At 40.1% G+C, this 17,560-nt stretch overlaps 1 long non-coding RNA gene across 2 annotated transcripts in view; it reads right to left on the bottom strand.

Moving 5' to 3' along the window:
- Positions 1 to 17,560, bottom strand: part of LOC116567796 — a 38,071-nt gene that overhangs the window by 11,567 nt on the left and 8,944 nt on the right. For both annotated transcript variants that reach the window (XR_004276336.1, XR_004276335.1), the window contains exon 2: positions 7,314 to 7,421. This is a non-coding gene — a long non-coding RNA (uncharacterized LOC116567796). The remainder of the gene's footprint in view (positions 1 to 7,313; positions 7,422 to 17,560) is intronic.

Here is a 17,560-nt window from a genome sequence, read left to right as displayed (position 1 = left end):
ATGGAATGGGAGGAGATATGTGCAAATGACATAACAGATAAAGGGCTAGTCCCCAAGATATATAAAGAACTTAACAAAATCAACACCCAAAGAATAATCCAGTCAAGAAATGGGCAGAAGACATGAGCAGACATTTCTTCAAAGAAGACATACAAATGGCCAACAGACACATGAAAAAATGCTCAACATCACTGGGCATCAGGGAAATATAAATCAAAACCACAATGAGATACCACCTCACACCAGTCAGAATGACTAAAATTAATGAGACAAGAAACAACAAATGTTGGCAAGGATGTAGAGAAAGGGGAACCTTCTTACACTGTTGGTGGGAATGCAAGCTGGTACAGTCACTCTGGAAGACAGTATGGAGGTTCCTCAAGATGTTGAAAAATATGACCCAGCAATTGCACTACTAGATATTTACCCCAAAGACACAGATGTAGTGAAAAGAAGGGGCACATGTACCCTAATGTTCATAGCACCACTCTCCACAATAGCCAAACTGTGGAAGGAGTTGAGATATCCTTCAACAGATGAATGGGTAAAGATGTGGTCCATATATACAATGGAATATAACTCAGCCATCAGAAAGGATGAATACCCACCATTTACACTGATGTGGTTGGAATTGGAGGGTATTATGTTAAGTGAAATAAGTCAATCAGAGAAAGACAATTATCATATGGTTTCACTCATATGTGGAATATATGAAACAGTGCAGAGGATCATAAGGGAAGGGTGGGGAAACAAAGGGAAGAAATCAGAGAGGGAGACAAACCATGAGAGAGGCTTAACTCTGGGAAACAAACTGAGGGATGCTGGAGGGGAGGTGGGTGGGGAAATGGGGTCACTGGGTTAGTATTAAGGAGGGCACGTGATGTGATGAGCACTGAATGTTATACATGACTGATAAATTATTAAACAGTACTTCTGAAACCAATGATGTACTATATGTTGCAAATTGAATTTAAATAAATACACATATACATATGTATAACATAACATACACATCTGATACATATGTGATATCATACATATATGATACATGTGATACATGATACATACATGATACATATGATACATAACATTACATAACATACATATGTATAACATAAAATAACATAAAATAACAATTAGGTACAAATGGATTAAACAATTAGGAAATCCAAAAGGCAGTTTGTCTAATATCTGACAAGGAATGGCTATCCATGTAAAAAAGCAATAAAAGAAATCATAAAAGATGGTGAATGATTTGAACATGAAAAAATTTAAAATGTCAGCATATCAAAGATTATTGCAAAATGCCATGATTCACCCAATAAACTGAAAAAAAATAAGACAAATTGGCAGCTAAAGGGAAAATCCTTTTTAAAAAATTAATTAATTAATTAATTAATTAATATTAAGGTTTTTTAAAGAAATTTAAATTCCAGTTCATTAACATACAATGTAATATTGGTTTCGGGGGTAGAATATATTGATTCCAAAATTCCATATGTCCCTGGGTGCTCATCACAAAAGTACACTCTTTAACCCCCATCACGTATTTCACCCATCCACCCACCCACCTTCCTTCTAGTAACCACTAGAGTGTTCTCTATGGTTAAGGGTCTGTTCCGTGGTTTACCTCTTTCTTTCCTTTTTCCCTTTGCTCATTTGCTTTGTTACTTAAATTCCACATATAAGTGAAATCATATGGTATTTGTCTTTCTCTGACTGACTGACTTTGCTTAGCATAATTCTCTCTAGCTCCATCCAGGTGATTGCAAATGGCAAGATTTCATTTGTTGAGTAATGACATGGCTGAGTAATATTCCATTGTGTATATATACCACATCTTCTTTATCCACTCATCTATTAATGGACACTTGGGCTGTTTTCATAATTTGGCTATTGTAAATAATACTGCCATACATATCGGGTACATGTATCCCTTTGAATTAGTATTTTTGTATTCTCTGAGTAAATACCTAGTTGTGCAACTGCAGGATCATAGAGTAGCTCTATTTTTAACTTTTTGAGAAACACCCATTCCATTTTCCAGGTTTGATGCACCAGGCTGCATTCCCACCAGCACTGAAAAAGGGTAAGGGTAAGTATTCTTAGTATAACACATACTTCAGGGGCGCCTGGGTGGCTCAGTGGGTTAGGGCCTCTGTCTTTGTCTCAGGTCATGATCTCAGGGTCCTGGGATCAAGCCCCACATGGGGCTCTTTACTCAGTGGGGAACCTACTTCTTCCTCTCTCTCTGCCTGCCTCTCTGCCTACTTGTGATCTCTGTCTGTCAAATAAATAAATAAATATCTTTAAAAATATTTATATATTACATACTTCATCCAAATTAAAAATCAAGGGGCGCCTGGGTGGCTCAGTGGGTTAAGCCACTGCCTTCGGCTCAGGTCATGATCTCAAGGTCCTGGGATCGAGTCCCACGTCGGGCTCTCTGCTCAGCGGGGAGCCTGCTTCCTCCTCTCTCTCTCTCTCTGCCTGCCTCTCTGCCTACTTGTGATCTCTCTGTCAAATAAATAAATAAAATCTTTAAAAAAAAAGAAAACAAATTAAAAATCAAAACACAAAACCATTATAGAAGATGGACAAAAAGTATAAATAGACAACTTACAGAAAAGAAATTTTAAATTGTATTAAATAAATTTAAAAAGCAATCTCATAATGTAATCAAAGAAGTAAAATACTAAAACATTAGATATTGTTTTAATTTGTCAAACTATCAAAATAATACTAATCCCATAAAACTATGATGAAAGAGAAGCTTCATACACTGGGAATGGAAATCTGTATAACTTTTATTAAAAAGCCATTTGGCAATATAGTATGAAATGTCTTAAAAATGTTTGTAGATTTTATTTTATTTATTTATTTTTAAAGATTTTATTTATTTATTTGACAGTAGATGGAGAGGCAGGCAGAGAGAGAGAGAGAGAGGGAAGCAGGCTCCTTGCTGAGCAGAGAGCCCGATGCGGGACTCGATCCCAGGACCCTGAGATCATGACCTGAGCCGAAGGCAGCGGCTTAAACCACTAAGCCACCCAGGCGCCCCTGTTTGTAGATTTTAACCCAATAATTCCAAACCTGAGTTTATCATAAACAAATAACTTGAAGTGCAGGCAGAACTTCATGTATAAGAATAATACACAGTATTATTTATGATATATATCCATATGATGTCGCTACTAAAAATTATATTCCAGGAAATATTTACTAATACCAAAAATCTTCACATCATTAAGTTCATGTTCACATTGTAATGTTCATGCTATAAATATACTGGAAAAAAACTAGAAAGAAATCATCTGAATGCTCATAGGATAAAAATCAATGAAATCAATTTAAATTTTATAAATAATTTTTCATAAAATGAAAAAGGACTCATAATATATAGGTCTTTTAAATGGAGTATAAAATGTGTACAAATGAATGCACAGGAAGAGGGTAATCAAATTCAGTCTCTAGCTACACACAGATCACAGCAATCCAAACAGCTTGGGATTCCAAGTAGCCAAGAAAAAGGGAACCCAGTTATCTATGGTAGGAACAGGTGAGGAGTTTGAATCCAGGAAGGGAAATAGTAAAGATAGATATGGGACCACACTGCTTAAGAACTGCCTGACGCCAGAGCAAAGGGCATCTGGGCTATAGTGGCTCCTAATATACTATTTCCTGTAAGGGCAAGAATCAGGGTCTGTGTGGGGCGAAGTCTGAATGTGCAGCTGTTTGAAGAATGAGAGAACCGACACTGGATAAGACGCACACAAAAAGAAGAGGTTTAATATTGCAGGTGGTCTCTGACGGATATAGAAAGCAAGCTTTAAATAAAAGGCTTCCACTTTCTACTGAGAAAAGAGAGAATTATTGATACCAAATAGTTCAACGAGCCTTATAGAGCAGCCAAGTAAATCAGCACAGCTCAGGATCAGAATGAATCCCACAAGGTATGCCATAAAATAAACAAATAGCCTGCACTAGACTCACAGAACTGGCTCTGTGAGGCTCCAGGCTCAACGATGTCCCAGGGAATATGGAAGGTGTTGATGCAGGGGCTAAAAAAACTGGCTGTTTTTTTCATCAGTAGAATAACATGTGTTTTTTAATTTTAATTAACGTATACTGTATTATTTGTTTCAGGGGTACAGATCTGTGATTCATCAGTCTTTTTTTTTTTTTTTAAGATTTTATTTATTTGACAGAGATCGCAAGTAGGCAGAGAAGCAGGCAGAGAGAGAGGAGGAAGCAAGCTTCCCGCTGAGCAGAAAGCCCAATGTAGGGCTCGATCCCAGGACCCTGAGATCTCAACCTGAGCCGAAGGCAGAGGCTTTAACCCACTGAGCCACCCAGGCACCCTTGTGATTCATCAATCTTACACAATTCACAGCACTCACCATAGCACATACCCTCCCCAATATCCATCACCCAGTCACATCCATCCCCCCCACCCCCACCACTCCAGCAACACTCAGTTTGTTTCCTGAGATTAAGAGTCTCTTACGGTTTGCCCCCCTCTCTGGTTTCATCTTGTTTCATTTTTCCCTCCCTTCCCCTACGATCCTCCATCTTGTTTCTCAAATTCCTCATTTCAGTGAGATCATATGATAATTGTCTTTCTAGGATTGACTTATTTCACTTAGCATAATACCTTCTAGTTCCATCCATGTCATTGTAAATGGCAAGATTTCTTTTAGATGGCTGCATGATATTCCATTGTATATATATACCACATCTTTATCCATTCATCCGGTGATGGACATCGAGGCTCTTTCCATAGTTTGGCTATTGTGGATAATATATATATTTTTTTTAATATTTGGAGGTTTTCTGTTTTTCTTTTCTTTTTTTTTTCTTTTTTAAGATTTTATTTATTTATTTGACAGAAATCACAAGTAGGGAGAGAGGCAAGCACAGAAAAAGGGGGAGGCAGGGTCCCTGCTTAGCAGAGAGCCCATGTGGGGCTCAATCCCAGAACCCTGGGATCATGACCTGAGCAGAAGGCAGAGGCTTTAACCCACTGAGCCACCCAGGCGCCCCTGTGGATAATATTTTAATGCTCCTTTAGTGCTGTTGTTGAACGCCTACCAAGCATGAGAGCTACAGGTCCCTTGGTCCCATCATGCAACAGATAGGAAAAATCCAATTATTTTTCCTGCTGAATTACCCTGCATAAATTCTAGCAGTTTAAGTCAGAGTTCATCAGAAAGAAATGAGTTTACCTATGTTTTGCTCAACCTTTTGAAAGAAAGATGGAAATGAAAATTTCTGTAAATAAAGAATTGCTGCTTAATGCTTTCTTTCATCTCCATTGTAGAGAGACTGAAGTAATTTTTTTCTATCCCACAGAGGTTCTTGATATACGGTAGTCTCTTTTAAAATGTATCTTTGACCCATTACACGTCAGGCTGTGGAGGAGGAGGTAGGCAGACTGTTTACTCCTGTGAACTTTGTTAAGAGGTTTGTGGTATTAGTCTTTGGGGGGTTTAATCTCTGTACCCACTACATTCAGTTGCTCCTGCCATCATATCAGATGGGGATTTACCTTTTACAGGACCACTTATATCATTCCTTCCCCATCCAACATAGGGTGATTTTTAACATTTCTTATGTACAGAAACTAATGGGCATCCTTGGTAAAATGCTGGGAAATGCCTTGCTTTGTTTTTCCAGTCTATACATGGTACTGAACCAAGACAGCAGATATCTCACGGTTGGAATACCCCAGGGGACACTACAACCACCCTCTCCACCCAGAAATTTGTTTTTAGAAGTGAGTGACGTTAACCTTATAGATGATTGACTCAGAAATACAGAATATATGGTTACACCTAATATAACCTGTCTGGTTAAGACCTGTCTGGGCAGTGGAGAAAAATGTAATGACAGAAAGCTTCAAAGTAAAATTACCCCCAGGACTTACTAAGAGCTAATTGTGCATAGAACCAGAGTGGAAGAGGCCTCCATAGCCACATAATCTCACTTTCTGTGTCAAAGCAGAACTGAAACTGAAATTAAATAAATGCAGGCATTCAACATTTAGTAGGGAGTTCTGCCAAAAATTGAAATTAGACCACCCAAAAACCTTCCATAAAGGGAATATTTCTTTAACTAAAAGGCTTAGGTTTCCATAACACCTAAATTTGGATTCTTAGATTTCTGAGAAATATCAGTCACTCCTCTAAAATGAACATCCATAATGAGCCAACTGTCTACCCTGTATTGATTTATCAGCACTGGACAAGAACCTGAATCATGTACCCTAATTATGACGAATGGAATAACTGTGTTATCTACTAACCCAACATAATATCCATAATGTTTCTAGAAATGTCTACAAAGGAGGAAGTTCTACATTTTCCTTGATCAATGAAAACATACAGGTAACTGTAAACATCCCAGAAGTATTGTCTTCTAAGCTAAAATTTCTACCTTCTTCTTGTTAATTACTAATTCACAATACATAATTCCGAGTTAGGAAGTATAAAGCACTAGTCTTTACATTACTTTACAGGGATAATACTCATGGGAAAAAGAATGTACAAGAGTGGTTTTTCCATCTTTCCGAGTCATTTTCTAGAATTTACTCATTCACTCATTCAAGTATTTTTTTTAAGCCAGGCACTGTTCTAGTTAGTGCAGACAAAATAGTAAACAACACAGATGCAAATTCTGGCCATCCCAAAGCTTATATTCAGCAAGGCGGGGTGGGAGGGAGGTGATTAGGGTGGGTATGGGTTTATTCAATCGATTGCAATGTATACCTTTTCCAGAATGCATTTACTAATTAAAGTTCAAGTCAAAAATAGCAAATTATCATATCTAGAATTGTAACGGATATATGTTTTTGCCAGATCCTTCCAACATGGAACAAGAATTGTGGTAACAAATGGCATGAATGCTCTCAACTTAGGAGTTCTCTTAACGTTATATAAAATGGGTTCTTTTAACATGGAAATTTACTTCACAGAGTCCATCCTGGAGCCCATACTGGACCTAAAACACCAGAATTTCTAGGTCAAAAATAAGTACATTTTGGGGCACCTGGGTGACTCAGTCGGTTAAGTATCTGACTCTTGATTTCTACTGAGGTCATGATCTTAGGGTTGTGAGATTGAGTCCTGCGTTGGGCTCCAAATGGCCAGGGAACTTGCTTAAGATTCTCTCTCTCTCTCAAAAAAAAGGACAAAACAGGTACATTTTCAAGTTTTCAGCTCACAGTATAAAATGTGCCTTTAGAAAGTCTGAGTCAATTTGCCTTCCTATCCGCAGTGCAAGAATACCCATTTCAACCACAGACGTGCACTCACCAGTACTGGATATTTTTCACTGGATCTTTTTCATCACGATAGGTAGAAAACAGTATCCCATAGTTCTCACAGTTTGTGTATAGCATGGACAGTTGTACAGAGACTTAGCTGTTGGAGAATCAGACAAGTCAGTGAGCTTTCAAAATTTCAATGTGATTTTTCTGTCACTATAATCTTGGGTCTTAAAAGCTTTGTGTCTGTCTGAGAACATGGAGCCCCTTTGTTGAGTTACCTCAGGATTCAAAATATAAAGTACCTTTCAACGAGCCTGGCACTTGATGCTTGATTTCCTAAACATCCAGTCTGGCTCTATTTGCGCTCTGGCCCACCTTGGCAATTAAATTCATGGAGGCTTACTTGGTTGCAAGTGACAGAAACTAGACTCTATGTTATGCAAGGAAAGAGGAAAAGCGATTGGCTCAAATAACTGGGAAGTCAAGAGGCAGGTCTAGAGTGGATTTATTCAGAAGCTCTACCAATGTCAATTCACACCTTCTCCCTCCCTCTTACCCCTACACCCCCCACCCTTTTCTCCACTTGTCTCCATCATTCTTTATTCTTCATGTTCTTTTTTTTTTTTTTTAAAGATTTTATTTATTTATTTGACAGAGAGAAATCACAAGTAGATGGAGAGGCAGGCAGAGAGAGAGAGAGGGAAGCAGGCTCTCCGCTGAGCAGAGAGCCCGATGCGGGACTCGATCCCAGGACTCTGAGATCATGACCTGAGCCGAAGGCAGCGGCTTAACCCACTGAGCCACCCAGGCGCCCTATTCTTCATGTTCTATCAGCCTTCCCTGCCAGCTCCTACAGAGATTGTCCAAAAAGAACAAGGGCCTGATTTAGGTGTTTGGCTATCCCTAGACAAACACATTTGCCCAAACCAAGCCATCTGCCCACCTCTGTGGACTTTGAATAGAATATGAGGTAACTATGTGGAATTTAAGAAACAAAACAGAGGATCATAGGGGAAGGGGGGGGGGAATAAAACAAGACAAATCAGGGAGGGAGACAAACCATAAGAGACTCTTAACCATAGGAAACAAACTGAGGGTTGTCGGCAGCGGTGGGGGGGTGAGGGTAGGGATGGGGTAACAGGGCATTAAGGAGGGCACATGATGTAATGAACACTCGGTGTTATATAAGACTGATGAATCACCAAACTCTCCCTCTGAAACTAATAATATACTATGTGTTACTTAATTGAATTTGAATTTTAAAATAATAATAATAATAGGGATGCCTGGGTGGCTCAGTTGATTAAGTGTCTGCCTCTGGCTCAGGTCATGATCCCAGGGTCCTAGAATCGAGTCCCACATTAGGCTCCCTGCTCAGTGGGGAGCCTGCTTCCACCTCTGCCTGCTACTCCCCCTGCTTGTGCTCTCTCTCTGACAAATAAATAAATAAAATCTTTAAAGAGAATAATAATAATAATAAAGGAAGGTATGAGGTGGGGAAGAATACATTTTGATTAATAGCTGTGCTCAGACGATGTGAAATGGAGGAAGAGTTCACCAAAGGAAGCAGACAGGGAAGTTGATTAGACAGACAAACTATAGTAACCAACTTTGTCTCCACATTACACCATGTCAGTTACATATACCACAAACCATGACACCCTGCTTCCCTGGGGCTTTGATCTTTGCTTTCTGCCTGTCACACTTGTGTGTCCTACTCTGCTTGGGCTGTCCATGGAGCCCAACCATCTGTTGACCCCTTCCAGATCAACTATTCCAGCTTAATGACTGAGGCTTATGAATTCTCTCCTCTCTACCCCAGTCAACAACAGCAAATTAGAGTAAGAGATACCATCTTGATAAAGCAGCACTTTCTCGGGCTTCTGTATTCAGAATTCATTCTTCATCAAATATCTGTGGGCATTTGAGACAGCAACATGGGAGAATGCCAGATGGTGGAGGACTGGGTTTGTTTGGGGCTGTGAGGTAGCGAATTAAGCTGTGGAGTCTACATAGGGTGAAGGTAAGAAGGAAAGTGAGCATAAGGGAAGGACGATAGAGAGAAATCAGTGGCAGATACACTTCCCTGAGGGTAGCTCCACTTGCCTTTTCCCCTAAGACTCACCCCAGCAGGAGCCTTGAACACTCTGCCCTAAGCTCCTCAAACAGAGCCCTCCCTACAACTTGGTTCTCTGCTTTCAGTGCCATACCTCAAGAATAATCCTTCTCGGTGCGCCTGGGTGGCTCAGTGGGTTGAGGTCTCTGCCTTCAGCTCAGGTCATGATCTCAGGGTCCTGGGATCTAGCCCCACATCGGGCTTTCAGCTCAGCAGGGGGCCTGCTTACCCTTCTCTGCCTGCCTCTCTGCCTATTTGTGATCTCTTTCCCTTTGTGTCAAATAAATAAATAAAATCTTAAAAAGAAAAGAGAGAGAGAATAATCCTTTTCTAGAACTCTAATACAACCACCTTATTGAGTAGGTCATGAAGCCGGTTTCCATCATCCTCATTACAATAAACAGATCTGACTGGTCCTTGAAAACAACTCACCATTTAGCAGAATGTGTACTACCATTTTAGTATTTACTGTATTTCCTTGATGTCATTTCATTACTCTTGCGACTCTTTTATTCCCCATTTTAAAAAACTTTTAAAATGTTTTAATTTTAATTCCAGTTAGTTAACATATAATGTTTTATTTGTTTCATGTGTACAATATATTGACTTAACAATTCCATATCTGGTGCTCATCACAAGTTCTTTCCTTAATCCCCATCACCTATATAACCCATCCACCCACCCCCACCTCCTTTCAGGTAATCATTAGTTTGTTCTCTAGTTATACGTTTCTTGGTTTCTCTCTCTCTCTTTTTTCCCCCCTTTTGCTCTTAAATTCTTAAATTCCTTAAATTTCAAATATAAATGAAGTCATATGGTATTTGTCTTTTTCTGACTGACTTATTTCACTTAGCATAATACTAAGCATAATACATAATACATCCATCCAGATCATTGCAAATGGCAAGATTTCATTCTTTTTTTATGGCTGAACTATATTCCACCATATGTATCACATCTTATATATCCATTCATCAATCAACAGACATTTGGGCTGCTTCCATACCTTGGCTATCGTAAATAATACTGCTATAAAATAGGGGTGCATGTTTCTCCTTAGAATCATCCTTTTTCCTTAAGTAGGCTCCAGGCCCAGTTCTTATACAGAACTTTCATAGAACAAATGTACTGTGGTGCCTGGGTGGTTCAGTCCATTAAGCATCTGCCTTCGGCTCAGGTCATGATCCCAGGTCCTTGGATCGAGCCCCACATCGGGTTCCCTGTTTGACCCGAAGCCTGCTTCTCCCTCTCCCACTCCCCGTTTGTGCTTCTTCTCTCGCTGTGTCTCAGTCAAATAAATAAATAAAATCTTTAAAAAAAAAAAAAAAAAAAAAGGAAAGAAGCATCAGTGTGCATTAAGGCCATACTCCAAAGAATGGAAGGGAAGATTTATGCCCCTTCTCTGGTTTCTTCTTTTCTCAACAGCACCCCACTGCCACCCTCTGCCTCCGACCCCCCACATCTGACACTTCCAGCCAGTCTCTGAAGTGAACCTTTCAGTACCTTTCAGTCAGTCAGTCAGTTAGTCACTCAACAAATGCTCTATATCTATCAAGTGGCAGGGCTGGGCTTTCAGATGTAAGATTAGCTCACGCTTATGGGAGATTCCCATTCAAGTCACTTTGACCTTAAAGATCCATCTCCGAAGAGAACCAATATTATCTGTAATCTTACAAATGTGGAAACTGAGATACAGAGAGGTTAAATAGCTTGTCTAAAATAACAAACTCATAGATTTGGAACTGGCCTTTTTTCCAAATCTCCTGTTCTTTCTCTCCGCTTAACAGTGCAATCTCTTTAAATATGCAAATTCACTGGGGATGGGTTGTATTTGGCAGGGGCTAAGATTTTAATTCCATGCTTCTTTCTTTCCAGGTATTCTGTCCATAATTCTGACAGTGGATGCGGCAGTTTGCCAGGCTGGGGATCATGGAGAGCAGCTCTCAAATCCCCCCAGGTTTTATCTAGAAATAAAACAATCCATAGTGATTTTCTAATATTACCTGTTAAGTAACACATTGATATGAATGAGTCAAAGATTTAAGTAAAACATTGATATGTGTGAGTCAAAGAAACAATTTAAAGAAATAGAAAAAAAATTAGATAAGGTCAATAGAAAGAGCACGGCAATAGGAAGTAATGGATCTAGGCTTAATTCTTAGTTCTATCACTGATACATTGGGCAATTTATTTCCACCTCTTGAGGCCTCTGTTGCAAAAAAAAGAGACTTTTAATTAGATTCTTTCTAATACCCCTTCCAGCTCTAAAATCCTGTGATCTTGATATACGCTTTATGAAATGTAATTTATCTTTCATTTCCCTTTTTTTCCTCTAAGGAGAGATTTTCAACTTGTTCTTACTTAAAGTGCCTGGGACACTGAAAAGCCCCAGAGTTTAAGGAACCATTTTCTTCCGCTGGAATTCTGTCAGGTACAGGCTCTATGTGCCCCTGGAAAGATCCTCATCGGCAAGGCCGTTCCTTGTTTCATTGTTATAGAGGTGCTCCCACCCCAGCAGCAGCCTGCTCCCCTTAAAACAACGGCAGTAAGATCTGGAAGCAACCTCAGTGCCCACAGATAGATGACAGAGTGCAGAAGACCTGGTATCTATACAATGCTCTATCACTCAGCCATAAAGAAGAATAAGATCTTGCTACTTGTGATAGCATTAATGGACCCAGAGAAAGACAACCACCATATGATCTCATTCATATGTGGAATCTAAAAAAAAAAAAAAAAGAAGAATAAAAAGAATAAACAAGCGAAAAGCAGAATCAAACCTATAAATACAGAGAACAAACTGATGGTTGCCAAAGGGGAAGGGGGTGGGGGGGGGAGCGAAATAGATAAGGGGGTTAAGTGGTACAAACGCGCAGATAAAAAACAAGTAAGTCACAAGGATGAAAAGAATAGCACAAGGAATATAATCAATGGTATTGTGATAGCATTGTATGGTGACAGACAGCAGCTACACTTACTATGGTACACACTGAGTAATGTATAAAATTGTCAAATCAGTATGTTGTACACCCGAAACTAATATAACACTGTATGTTTTTTGAAAATCAGGCAGAGCAGGGGCTCTGAGTCAGCGACACATTGCTATGCTCATAGCTGTGAGATTCATGTGTCATGGAAGAAGTGGTCCCTCCATTCTGTCCCTCCTCCTCTTCCTGGGGAGATTGTGGGGAGATTAGAGAGAGCACTGATGAAGTCTGTGGGGACTCTACATGCCCAACAAGTGGGAGTTTTTCCTTTCCTGACACAGGGGCCCTAATCTTTGGGTTTAGGGTTCTTCCTTTAGTCTATCTTAATGACAGTATAATTGAATCAAAAGTTTCTTGTTTTTTTTTAAGATTTTTTATTTATTTGACAGAGAGAGATCACAAGTAGGCAGAGAGGCAGGCAGAGAAAGAGGAGGAAGCAGGCTCCCTGTTGAGCAGAGAGCCCGACGTGGGGCTCAATCCTGGGACCCTGGGATCATGACCCAAACCAAAGGCAGAGGCTTTAACCCACTGAACCACCCAGGCGCCCCTCAAAAGTGTTTTTAAAGGTTTTTAACCCACTTGATTTCTTTCTTTTCTTTACTCACTATTGTTGATGTGACGCAAAACGTCTTTTAAAAGATTTGAATGAACAGAAAGAAAAGAGATATATAAAGCAAGGTCTGGAAGGTTCCTAAACCTATGAGTTTCTGTCTCTATGGATTTGGGGTGCACCACCTTCCCTGCACATGGAGGTGATCACCAACCTGAAAGCTCTCTGAACCCTGTACCTTTGGGATTTTTATGGAGGCTTCATCTTATAGGCATGACTAATTATTAATTCTATTTCTAGCTCCTTCCTCTCTCTGAAGAATGAGGGTGGTGAGGCTGAAAGTTCCAAGTTTCTAATCATGGTTTGGTCTTTCTAGTGAACAACGACCACTCAGGAGGCCACCATGAACAGTCACCTCATTAGAACAAAAGATATTCCTATCGCCCAAGAAATCCCAAGGGATTTAGGATTTCTGCAGTAGACACACCTATCACTTAGGAAATTATAACATCTTATCAGGAACTGAGGTCAAAGAGCAAATACAAGTAGGAGCCAGAGGTAGAGACAAAAAAATATATTTCTTATTACTTCGCTATGTAGTATTCATCAAGTAACTTTAAAAACTGAATTAGAAAGTAATCTTAAATTATTTTAAGATGACAAATACAAATGCCCATTCTAAATGATTATCTCATACCTATTTCTTTTACTTCCATGTGTTTTTAATTTTTTTTATTTATTATTATTATTTTTTAAAGATTTTATTTATTTATTTGACAGAGAGAAATCACAAGTAGTTGGAGAGGCAGACAGAGAGAGAGAGGAGGAAGCAGGCTCCCTGCTGAGCAGAGAGCCCCATGCGGGACTCGATCCCAGGACCCTGAGATCATGACCTGAGCCGAAGGCAGCGGCTTAAACCACTGAGCCACCCAGGCGCCCCTTCATGTGTTTTTTAATTGAAGTATAGTTGACATACAATGTTATATCAGTTTCAGGTATACAATATAGTGATTTAAGAACTCTATACCGGGGTGTCTGGGTGACTCAGTGGGTTAAGCCTCTGCCTTCAGCTCAGGTCATGATCCCAAGATATCTGTACCTTAAATATAGATAAAGATATAGATATAGATATAGATATAGATATAGATATAAATATAAATATATTTTAAAGATTTTATTTCTTTATTTGACATACAGAGATCACAAGTAGGCAGAGAAGCACAGAGAGAGAGAGGAAGGGAAGCAGGCTCCCTGCAGAGCAGAGAGCCTGATGTGGGGCTCCATCCCAGGACCCTGGGATCATGACCTGAGCCGAAGACAGAGGCTTTAACCCACCGAGCCACCCAGGCGCCCCTAGACCTTACGTTTCTTAAGTTATGAGGGCTGCATTTAGCTCACCTTAAAAAAAAATTATTTATTTATTTGAGAGAGAGAACACGAGCAGGGGGAAGGGCAGAGAGAGAGGGAGAAGTGGGCTCCCTGCTGAACAGGGAGCCTGATGATACCAGGATCAATCCCAGAACCCTGGGATCATGACCTGAACTAAAGGCAGATGCTTAACCAACTGAGCCACCCAAGTGCTCCTATTTCACCTTGAAATATCACGCAGTCAGTAGGTGCTAGGTAAATATTTGTAGAATGAATTAATTATGAATTTAGGAGAAAAAAAGAATCCTAATCAATCAATCAATTAATTAATTATTTTTGGTCTCACCAAAAGAGCTTTAATAGTGGGACCTCTAGACCAGGTAGGTAGAAAGAAAGATGACTTCCTAACTAACAAGAAGGAAGCTTTTAAAGGGTAAATAAGATTGTCACCCAGGGGTACCTCTAGCCAAAATTCTGAAGAATGTGGGTGCCATTAGTGCCTCCTTCTTCCTTTTTCAGTGCTCTTTCCCTTCCTTTCAAGGTGTCTCACCTTGAGCCTTTGGTCTGCCAGAGCCAGTCCACTGCCTCCTGCTTCCTTCAGACAGATGCATCCAGGTGTCAGATAGATTTTTTTGGTTGCAACAAGCAGAAACTAATTCTCGCTCACTTTGTCCAAACAAACAAACAACTAGAAGGATATGGGTTAATTCACTTAACTGAAGAAGAGTTGGAGGTTTGGGCTTCAGAATAGGTAGGAATTAGAACAGCTCTGGGAATCTTGGTGGTAGGATCTGATGAAGAATCTTGGGAGGGTGCTGCTCTTGGGATGATGGATCCAGCTGTTTCTTTGCATCTCTCCCAGGACTCATATCTAGGAAAAGTATATTTGACTGGCCCAGCCTTGGACAGGGAAGGGTGAGCACCTTCACTGAAAGTTGTCAGACATAAATCCAACAAGAGGCAGGGGTCCCGCAAAGCAAAATCAGAGTACTCAAACCAGAATAGATTCTGGCAGGAAAAAATAATAGATGTCCATGGTGACTGCCATTATGATTACTGCTCCATAGCAATGTGCTTCCACATCTTTCCTTTACTTCTCCATCTTCATCTCACCCTCCAGCCTGGTCCACCCATGAAGACCTAAATATCCAGTATCTCAATTCTCCTTTGTTGATGGTATTGAAAACATGCCCGTCTCAAGTCTTTGACAAACTTGTGGGCTTTTTAATAGAATACTTATTGTTAAAAAATTAATGAGTATGTCATCGGTGATATTATAATAGCATTGCACGGTGACAGATGGTAGCTATACTTGTAGTGAGCATTGCATAACCTTTAGAGAAGCTGAATCACTATGTTGTACACCTGAAACTAATGTAAATGGGTAACAACTATACTCAAGTAAAAAAAAAAAAAATTTTTTTAAGGATCTTTTCCCCCCCAAAGATTTATTTATTTTAGAGAGAGAGAGAGCATGCAAGTGGTGGGGGGGGCAGAGAGGGAGAGAGAATCTTAAGCAGACTCCACACTGAGCACAGAACCCCAAGAGGGGCTCGATGCCACCACCCTGAGATCATGACCTGAGCCGAAAATCAGACACTTAATTGAATGCACCACTCAGGCATCCCTCAAAAAAAAATTTTTTTTAAATGAATTAGTGTATTACCCACACTAAGGTTAGTTTAATTTTTTTTTAAGATTTTTATTTATTTATTTGACAGACAGATTACAAGTAGGCAGAGGAGATAGGCAGAGAGAGAGAGGAGGAAGCAGGCTCCCCATCAAGCAGAGAGCCCGATGCGGGGCTCGATCCCAGAACCCTGGGACCATGACCTGAGCTGAAGGCAGAGGCTTCAACCCACTGAGCCACCCAGGCGCCCCAGGTTAGTTTAATTTTAAAAATGATCTCCTTTAAAACTCAAAGGGTGATGGAAGAATATTGATGCCTGTGTCGGGCAAGGTGAATACAGATATGCAAGCAGAGGGGCTCTCAGACCACTCCTTCAAATCAAGTACTTGGCCTACAAATAGGTTTCATTGTGGTTCTTACTATCTTTGTCTCCTCACCCTAAGGGAAGAAAAAATCACATGCAATTACTTCTTAAGGATAATAGCTGCAAATATCAACTACAACATTTGATACAGCATATGGTTTATAAATAAAAGATTCTACACTTATATTTAAATATTGGTAATCCAACAGTGAGACTGGTTGGTCAGCTTAGGTGTCCCTCATCAGGAGAGAGGGCTGAGAAGATTTAAGAAAAAATCTAAGTAGAAAGTGACATGGGAGAAACAAGAACAACTCTGCCAAGTCCCGGGTCTCTGCTTTATCAGGCAGAAACACTCTACAGATTCTTTGAGGTCTGGAGCCCTCAAAGTTGAGAAATGCCCAAAATAAATAGCATCTTGAGCCAAAAGATCATTCTTATAGAGGCTTCTACCAAGGTCTCTGCTGAAAGTCAGGAGGCCATTCCAAGTAGAAAACGGTTCTCTATACTCTGACCAAGGTATTGGCCAACAATTAACAACCAATTCAGCATCTGACCTCACTATCCCAGCCTGGGAATAGAGAAGCAGCAGGAAAGGAAAGGCTAGCAGAAGCCAATGATAAAAACTCACCAGACCATCAGATTTCCTTACACATTCCCTGTGCTTAATCTAAACCCAGCTGCTTAATCTCTGGCTGGGTGGCTGGTCTAGCTCTCCTACCCACAATTGTTCCAGCTGTCAGTTATGGCCAGTGAGTCACCACTGCAGAGAGATAAGCATCCTGCTACAGAGACAAACCCAAGTATCATCCTGGGAATGCTTATCATTTTTTTCTCACACCGCAAATGCTCCACTCAGCTTTTTCCATCTGGCATTTCAGCGCCTGAAAAGTTTCAAACTTGGGAGTGCAGTCCACGTTGAGCTTCAGAGAGCTTTGCATCTCTTTGGAGGCTTCTGATTTTTACAGTGCTACAGGGAAATCACAAAGAATACCAGTGACCACTGCACTATAGGCAACAAAGTCTGCTGTGGGCGAAGCCCTGTGTTGTGCTGGGGATGCCTACAGTGTGGTATCCAGCATTATAGTGCAGTAGGGAGAGATGAAGATTTAATAAAATTACCTGGCAAATGAGTACTAAATGAACAATAGATATTTCATTGGCTGTAGAAACTTTAACAATAGGCAGGCATCACTCAGAATGAGATTATAAAGGGGAAGAAGAGCAAACAAAAGAAGTAAGAACATGACATACATTGAAACATACTTTGGCATGAATGAC

Source organism: Mustela erminea, chromosome 10 (assembly GCF_009829155.1).
Source record: "Mustela erminea isolate mMusErm1 chromosome 10, mMusErm1.Pri, whole genome shotgun sequence".
Lineage (NCBI taxonomy): Eukaryota > Metazoa > Chordata > Mammalia > Carnivora > Mustelidae > Mustela > Mustela erminea.
The sequence above is the reverse complement of the archived record's forward strand: the minus strand, read 5'-3'. Positions and strand labels throughout refer to the sequence as shown.